The following is an 8,981-nucleotide window of genomic DNA, read 5'->3' as shown; positions in this document are numbered from 1 at the left end:
CTTCTGTTTATAAAAAATGTTTTCCTAACTTAATACTTTCCTTCTAATCTTGAGTGTGTTAGTTTTATTTATACAAAACCTTTCAATTTAATGTATTCAAAATTATCCATTTCATATTTCATGATGCTTTCTATCTCTTGTTTATTCATAAATTCTTCTCCTATCCATAAATTGAAAAGTAAAATGTTCCCTATTCTTCTAATTTGTTTATAATATTTTAATTTATACCTGGGTCATGTATACATTTTTATATTACTTTGGTAAATGCTGTAAGATATTAATCTATATCTAGTTTCTGCCAAACTGCTTTCCAGTTTTCCCAACAATTTTTACCAAATAGTGAATTCTTATTCCAAAAATTTGGAATTTTACCTTTGTCAAACCCAAGATTACTATAATTTTTAACAGAATATCCCACTTGTGTATAAACATATTGCACCTATATATGGAAGAACATTTGGACTCTATGTAAATGTATCTGTATGTATATGTGCATGTATATATGAATATGTAGAATAGAATGTTCACATAACATATACATATATTATACAAGCATATTTATATGACATCTATAAGTAAAGTTATATAATGTATATAATACAGCTCATGCATGTGTCTAGATATATCAATATGGATAAAGAGATGATAGAGATAGATAGGTAGATAGGTAGATAGATAGATAGATAGAAAGATAAACAGAAAGATAATATAAGCCTAGTATACTGGATAGGTTTCCTGTCTTGAGGTAAGAATCCTGAGTCTCTCCTGTCTCTAACAAATACTGCTTGATTGTGGATACTACATTTAAACATTCAGTGGCCTCAAATACTCTTTAAGATTGTGGATAGCCAAAAATAATGGAAGAGTTTCCAGAAGCATATACTGAACACCCCCAAAATCTGGACTACAAAAAAAAGTATGTGTCTGGAATTAAAAGATGCAAAGGAGATGGAATAACAGGAACTTTTACAGGGAGAAATATGGCTTTACACAAGTAAATAATACTACAAAATAGGGGTGCGGAGAGATGGGGGGCAGGGACAGAGACAGAGGCAGAAAGAAGGAAAAGAAGATAGGAAGAGAAATAGAGGGAAGGGTGAAGGAGGAGAGGGACAAGGATAGATAATTCAAGGTCAATGACAAGTTCTAGATTTGTGTTATGATCCAATTCCTGATATTCCTTATTCCTATACACCAGGCAACTGACCAATCAAGAAATAGAACAGCAAACATTTAAGGGTCTTCTGTGAACCAGGCACTGTATTGGAACATGGGATATATATATTAGCATATAGAATTCTCAACACCAAGGAAATTAATTGAACACATTGCCATACATTTTTCTGAACATTGTTAAAAATGCAGGGTTGATTTAGTCTTTTTCGATTTCCACTCTGTTGAGAACTGCTTTCTGCACTTGTTTTTACCCTCCATTGATCTCTGAGGACTGAGATTCTTCACAAAATTATTCCTTGAAATTGTGATTCACTAAGAATTCAAGTGGTTTGCTGAAAAGTGTTACATAAACCACAAGACATAAAATTGTCTTGGAGACTCAGGGCATGTCCTCAAATATATATCCATCTCAATGGATGGATTCTTTCCTTTCCCCCCACTATACTTTCTGCCTATCCTGGAAAATTAATTCCAAGGCAAGTATAAGTTCTATATTTTAGACATGACCAGTCTGGAAACATGTTTTATTCATGCAGATTTATTACAAAGGTTTTCTTTTTCATTTTCAGGGGGAGTGGGGTTAATAGGAAGAAGAGAAAATAAGTATCGGTCAATTGAAAACATGAAATTCATTTTAAAGAGAGGAAAGAAAAACAGCAGTCCAGAAAACCTCAAGGATTCCCAGGCACAGGAAGTCACTGTTTTTGCACTGAGAAACAAAAATTAAAATAAATGTCTGTTTCCAGGAAACCCCAACTTCTCAGCCTGCATTAGTGAAGGGCCTCAAGCCTGTCTGCTTATGTCTATCCAAGAGAAGATACCTTTTCTTTTTTACTTCCCTCCTGGTTGTTCTCTGTTGTCTGTTGAGGACTGTTACATTTTTTTATATCTATATTGAGTATTAAGACAGTTATTATTGTTCTATCCTTGTATATTGATTTCCAGGGATCAAAATTATATAAAGTCTAGGGCTAGGGATCAGCCTGAATATTTAGGAAAAGGAATGGAACTGTGAATGAAAAGATTACAAAAAAGGAAGGGAAATCTGAGTAAAGGAAAAAAGAGTAATAATCCTGGAGGACAGATAATGAGATGTCCAGCAAAGAAGTGTGATGAATAGGGCTGAATATTGTAAAGACCATCAGAATGACCAGTATGGAGATATACAAAGTTATTCATAAATACTCATTGGTTGATTGCTTCTTTTCTGCTTAATCCTTTTTATTTGTCATAAGGGAAAGTTCTATTATTGTGTGGGGACTTCTGGATATGACTTGCTATAATGTACAACAAGAGGCACAGATAATTTTTAAAAACAATAAAATAGGTATGTGTGTGTGTGTGTGTGTGTGTGTGTGTGTGTGTGTGTGTGTGTGTGTGTGTATGGCTTACATAGCTGTAATTATAACTGAGCCCTTCTATTACCCTTCCAGGTTCAATGGGGGGAAAGGAGAAAGTCCCACTTCAGGGACTCCTTTGGGTTTCTTTTATTTATTTTTTTTATTAACGATTTTGTTTTAAAACAGCTGCTAAATGTAAATACTCCAACAAGCCAGAGTATTCTTCCTAAACAACACAAAGGAGTGTTTACAATCTCATATATGATTTTCCTTTTTCTTCTTTTTTTTAAATGTCCCAATTTTCTTTTCTTTTCTTTTCCTTTCTTTTTATAATCATGCAAAACACACTTCCATATTGGTCATTGTTGTTCCTTTTTCTTCTCCACTGCTCTTCTCCCCAACTGCTCTAAGAATGTCTAGCTCAGCCTGGGCCCCAAGTCTCAGGAAAGCTCAAAAGGACATGGAGTAGGGCTCTCAGTCTCTGACAAGTCCAGTGGACGTTTGTGTAATGGGAGTGTGTAGCTATTTCTCGGAGGCAAGGGGGCACCTTCATTTTTAAAATAGCCAACCATGCAATTAGATCAATGGACACAAGAGGCTGTTTAAAAATTTTTTTTTATTTATTCCAGGCCCTGTCCCAGAAGGCTTCCCCAAATCTCAGGCCCCAATGTTTTATTGTCCAGTCCCGTCTGCAGGTTGTAATTATGGATTCAAGATGTTTAGGGTTTGCAAATGCTCTGGTTGTTGTTGGTGAAACTCCACTTCTGCAAAGAAAAAAAAAATCTGGAGATAATTAACTGGAATCCCCAAGAACACTGTGTCGCCTACACTGTAAATGGCTCCAACCACCTTTACAAGACGTTAAAAAAAACCCCAGCAACTCTTATAATGAATGGAAGTGGGGGACAATCACAGGATTAGGGTTTTCATAGAGTTACTCAGGGCTGGGGTATTCTTTATATTATCTGCTGTTAGGCTTTGTCTAGACTCAAGCTATTATGTAGTGAAAAGAGAGAGAAGTAACCATACTGAGCTGGCAATGTTTGGCTAGAAAAGCAAGGGGGAATCTAAGGGAGACAGAATCCCCTAGCCCAGGGGCCCGGAAGAGTGAGCTAGAGCAGGAGCCCAGCTGAGACTGGAGGAAGGAAGGGGAAAAATGAAGGGGAAAAGGAGGGGGGAGGAAAGAAGGAAAGTAGAGGAGCCCACAGCTTGTGGTAAAAGAAAGAACCCAATTTAGCAGATATTTCCATATCTTGTCTGAGGGCCAGATCTAGTGGGACTGGGGTGGTAGGTACACTGACTTTCTGGATACAGGTAAAAGAGTCTGCCATTTGGAGGCAACACAACACAGAAAGGAGGCTTTGGGTGGACTGAGGTCGTCGATGGAAGCCTGCTCCACTCATCAGGGGATTAACCTTCTATTCTGAGCCCAGGTTGCTAGGGACAAGGTAGAACAGCTGGGAGTTAGTGGGGAAACTTGCTCCTCTCCAGAGAATCTGGCATGTTCTGGCCACTTGGAAAGGTTAAGAGCTCTTGGACTATAGGCTGCCAAGGCATGTGTCAGTGACACTGGGAGTCAGGGGGCCTTTTATGGCCTTTACTAGGCTCCTGTTCTCATAGCTACTCTCCACCTCTCTTTCCCTCACCTCAGCAGATCCTAGCTTTCCCAGAGAACACCTCCCTCCATCCCACTTCTGGTCTGGACACCATGCAGCTCCCAAAGCAAAGGGTCCACCCTGCCTGTTTTTGCCACAGAAGACAACTGGATTCTGGAAGACTCCGCACACAGTTGCATGCTCTGTTCCACAGGGTGAGGAAAATAGGAGAGGGCAAGAGGGAAAAGAAGGAGACAGAAGGGAGGAAGGAGAGAAGAGGAGAGAAAAAGAAAGGAAAGGAGAACTCTTTACTTTGAAAGGAAAGTGGAACCATCTTACTCTTTTCCACTTCTTAGCTGGAAGAAAACGATGGAGAGGACTAGAAAAAGAAATCAACCCTGCTTTCCTGTTATCTGCAACAGCCATTTTATAGCAATAAGGAAATAAGAGGTTTAAATAGCAAGGGTTTTTTATAATGATGATAATAATGTCGACTCAAAACCTGGATCAAAATAGCACAAAAAAACGAGATGGATCTCAAAGCATTATAAAGTATTTTAGAACTAAGATTTTTGTTTTTACAGCGTCTCTCAAAATAGTCTTTCTTCGTGCCCTAAGAAAGAGCTATACCTTCCAACACATTAAAAGTAGTAAGTATTCAACTCTGCAAACGGTTTTGTCCTCTTCGAACGACTAAGAGCACACTATTTCAATAGAAAAGTAGTGATAACAAACGCTAAGGGGTTTGGCTTGGTCTTGGTTTAATTTCACAATCGAAAACAGACCAAAGCAATGCACACAGACACCAATCCATTGGCCAAGAAGTAGGTCTTCTTCTGACCTCCCTCCCACCCCGCGCTGGATGAGCTCCTTGGTGCCATGTCCTGCCCAGCTTTCTGCTGGCATCCAAAACAAACCCCCTTTTCTGGGAGGGTTTCCAAAGGGATTCAAGGAGAGCAGAGTAGGGGGGACTTCCAAACAAAACGTACATTGCCCGGGCTGCGTTTCTGGGGTGCGAAATAGCGTCCCGCTTCCCATTCCCTTCTCTTGACATTGAAGGAGCAACCCGGGCAGTGCAAAAGGAAGTTTGGAGACAAACCAGAGTTGCCATTGGCTTTGGCTTCGTGGGGAGGTCGGCCAGTGCTTGTTATCGCAGAGCTAAAACTCATTAGAGAAAGGCTTTGTTTTCAAACTTCGGCTCAATCCCTTTATTTATTTATTTATGCAATAAATTGGGCATGGAAAGTGTGGGAGGGGAGGGGAGAGGGGATGGGAGAAGAGAAAAAGAAATGCAGCGCTTTACGACCCACCTGCCTTTTTCAGCTCACCTCTTCCCTAGCCACCCTTCCCTTTGTGTGCAGCCACAAAATTTAAGGCTCTGCCAACTAAAGAATGACAGGGAAGGAAATATTCAAACATTAAAAGCGTCCTCGAGATTTTCCCCTTTCCCCAAGACACAGACAAATTAAGATCCCCTGGTTAACTGACTGGTAAAAACTATAACACTGCTCTCCCCACCCCCGCCCCTCTCCACCCCGCGCCCCCAAGCCGGAGTGCGAGAGCATCCGCGGGAAACTGACCAGCAGAGAAATGGAGGTTCTGGGAGAAGAGCTCTAAAATAATCTTCCACCCCCTTCCCAAACTCCTCCATCTCTCCTTTCCGAGCTGCTGGGTTGGGAAGGAGATGAAAGCTCAGTCTGCTTCCAGGCAGGGGTCCGGCCCCAGAAAGGTAATCCCTAGCTCTCGGCGTGCCTTCGCATAATGAGATGGCCTGGGGCCCGTGAAAGTGCAGATCTGGGAGGTGGTTAGAGACCGCCTAGCCCCAGGTTCGAACAGAGCACCCGGGAAGGAGTGTATGCCCCTGTCCAATTCTTCTTTCTCTCTATTTGCCCAGGCTAGTGAAGGCGGGGAGGCAGGAGGTGGGATGTTTTGAAGGGACAGAGAGTCTGAGAAGGCTGGAGAGGCCTGCAGGTGCGGGGGTCTTGTCTTTTGGTCCCTCCCTCTGAAGGCTGGAGGGGACAAAAGACCTGGCAGAGTGGCCCCCAATCTTCACCCAGATCTCAGCCAAAACGGGACCAAATACCAGGGTTCAGAGAAACAAAAGAAAACCAAGCAGCCTGGGTTCTGGAGAAATCTTTCTCACCACCCCACCCTCCTCTCCATCCCAACCCCCTTCCAAACAGCGCCCCCCCCCCCCTTCTGACTGCAAGGCTGGCGACGCCTAAAAAGCTTAACCAGGATTTTCTCAAGCAGAATGCCATAGAGAAAAGTCATCGTTTCTGCGGTTTTCTTGGATGATTTAAAAATTAAGGATTGCAGAGGAGGGTCTCAGTGCTATTATTCTGAGTAAAAACACACACACTCACAACCAATCTCTCTCTCTCTCTCTCTCTCTCTCTCTCTCTCTCTCTCTCTCTCTCTCTCTCTCTCTCTCTCTCTCTCTCTCTCCCTAAATTCGTTCTCTACTATCCCAGTCGAAGTGTTGATGGATGCCAAGCACCCCATTTCCCCCTCCCTACATGTCTTCCCCACGATCCAAAACGAATCAGGCCCCTATGGACGCCCACATTTTCGCCTGACCTGTCTTCCAGGCCATGCCAAAGAGCCGCTTGGATGCCTGGGCAAAAGTCCTCAGGACACTGGAAAAGGCTCCTCCTGGGACCTAAGGCCGGCCACCGGTGAGTCATTTCTTTTCCGAGGTCTCCTGTGTCTCCTAGACAAGGCAAAGGATTTCCCCCCCTAGTTACGTTTGCAGGGCAGAGGACCTCAGACTTGCCCCGCTAGAGTAAGCGCAGAGCTGGGTCGCGTTTCCATGAAAAAGTGTGAGAGGCTGATAGCTACAGGAACAAAGGTGGAGGGATCAGTTAGAGTTGTTGGATTTTCAGAGAACGATCCTCTGGCCTTAGGCGATCAGTGAAATCTGGATTTACCTAGATTTTCTTCTCTGTATGTGTGTATGTGTGTGTGTGTGTGTGTGTGTGTGTGTTTGTGGATGTGAGTGTGCATTCTTGCCTGCACTCTTTAAGAGAATTAAGGGACACAGATTGCTGGTAGGCACCTAAAGCTCGGAGCCGTCCCTCTGCTTCAATTGACCCACCGTGAGGCCTGACTGGGGGATGGGCACTCTCCAAGTGGGTCGGGCTTGGTGATTTTCCTGCGGGTGTCCCCGACCCAGTCGTGGGATCGTCGGAGATCCGGTCCCCAGGCCTGGGCTCGGTAATGAGCCGGCAGAGCAGTGTGAGGCGCCTGCCGGTTAATGAACAGAGTCGTCCAGAAAGTATCTGCTTTGATCTCCTTTGGACCCAGCATCTCGGCCTGGAGAAGACGGGGCTGCTAATTGGATTTCGCAGTTGCCTTTAATCTCCACCACCCCTCTTGGAACCTGACCAAGAGGAATTAAAACGAATTTGATAAACAAGATGTAAGTGAGTCTTAGTTTAAAACGGAGCGAAAGTGAGAGTTAATGATCGCAGCTAGAGTGCCACCTCACAAAAAGACTTTCGATTTGGGCTTCTGGGTCCCCTGCAGCCCCTCGTCTCCCTCATCTCTTTCCGCCCCCATTTCCTACACCTCGGATAAGGCTTAATTAGAGTGGAAGGAGCAGGGAAAAGAGTACTGGGGAGGAAAACACTTCCAGTTTGGTGTGTGTGTGGGCAGGTTGGGAGACATTGTGGGCCACTCGGTAAGTCTCGGAATGAGCTCCAGGAGGAAAGGTAGCGGGGTGGAGACCCTTCCAAGGGCCCCCCTGGGGAAGACGTGGAGAAGGAATGGCAGATTCAGTCCTACACAGGCTTCCTTTTGAATTTCAGGCTGGGAGAGAGTGAAGAGAGGGCAGAAGCTTAAGAAAGGGAGATTGAAGGAGCGAGAGGAAGGGAGAGGAAAGGAGGGCAAGACAGACACAGAGAGGGAGAAGAAAAAAGAAACTATCAGAGGCAAGCTTAAATTCCAAAGGAAATAGTTGCTGGTTTTTCCTCCTAGTTTCTCTTCTTAAAACAAGACCACATCATTCCTTGTTTTAATTCTTTGAGTTCTAGAGAAAAGGCAAAGGGCTATAAAGCTAAACTCTCTGGCAAGGAACTAGTTGGCTCTGGAGAACTGACTGCCCTGAAACCTCCTTTCTCCTAGTGATTAAAGGAGGGAGGGGGGAGAGGGAGAGGGAGAGATGGCTCTGTGAGAGGACTTTCAGGAGAGGTGCAAGGACAGAGAGAAGATTCTCAGAGAGGGGCAGGGAGAGTTCAGTAAGATGATGACAGAAAGCAGGTGAAAATGAAGGGACAATCACTGCATTTCTGGGCAACACAAGCTAATGAAATCTGTGAGTCTCCCAGGATTTCCTGCCCCTCCACTCCAACACCTTGAGAGGCCTTTGAACAAATATTTGGCTTCCAGACAGTAAATTTCTAGTCTCCAACTGGAAAGCTTTCAGACACCTATTTTTGTGTCTAGGGTATGTGATACAGTGAGGTAGTTAGGCTCACTATCCCTGAGGGCTGGATTAAAAAAAACAACAAAAAACAACAAAACAATTCATTCTCTCCCTGAAGTGGGATCTAACTTCTAGTAAGGGAAAGAGGTCATGTTGGGGGCCCTTCTCAATTCCTGGTTTACACATGTTTGCAGTCCCCTGATTAACAAAATCTGGAGCTGAAAACCTTTTGGAGAATCGGCTACCAGAAACCCATCTCCCACTTCACATTATACTATCCTTGGACCTTAAAGAGTCTTTTTACTACTTATTTACTTACTTACTTAGTGGTGACTAAGGGCAGAAAGACCTAGTGAATATTGTGCTCAGAGTCAAGAAGGCCTATATTCAAGATCTGCTTCTGATACATTTTGGCACTCTCAGTCCCAGTTTCCTAATTTGTAA

The 8,981-nt window shown here is 43.5% G+C and overlaps 1 long non-coding RNA gene across 1 annotated transcript; it reads right to left on the bottom strand.

The window, feature by feature from the left end:
* Positions 1-3,114: 3,114 nt before the first annotated feature.
* LOC107650207 (uncharacterized) lies at positions 3,115-8,190 on the bottom strand. Its single transcript, XR_001625307.2, has 2 exons — positions 6,692-8,190; positions 3,115-3,280 (listed from the first exon to the last, which is right to left on the bottom strand). It is a non-coding gene; the product is annotated as an uncharacterized LOC107650207 (long non-coding RNA).
* Between the last annotated feature and the right edge of the window lie 791 nt (positions 8,191-8,981).

The sequence above is a fragment of the Monodelphis domestica genome, chromosome 5 (genome assembly GCF_027887165.1).
Source record: "Monodelphis domestica isolate mMonDom1 chromosome 5, mMonDom1.pri, whole genome shotgun sequence".
Lineage (NCBI taxonomy): Eukaryota > Metazoa > Chordata > Mammalia > Didelphimorphia > Didelphidae > Monodelphis > Monodelphis domestica.
This window is presented reverse-complemented; position numbering and strand designations above follow the sequence as displayed.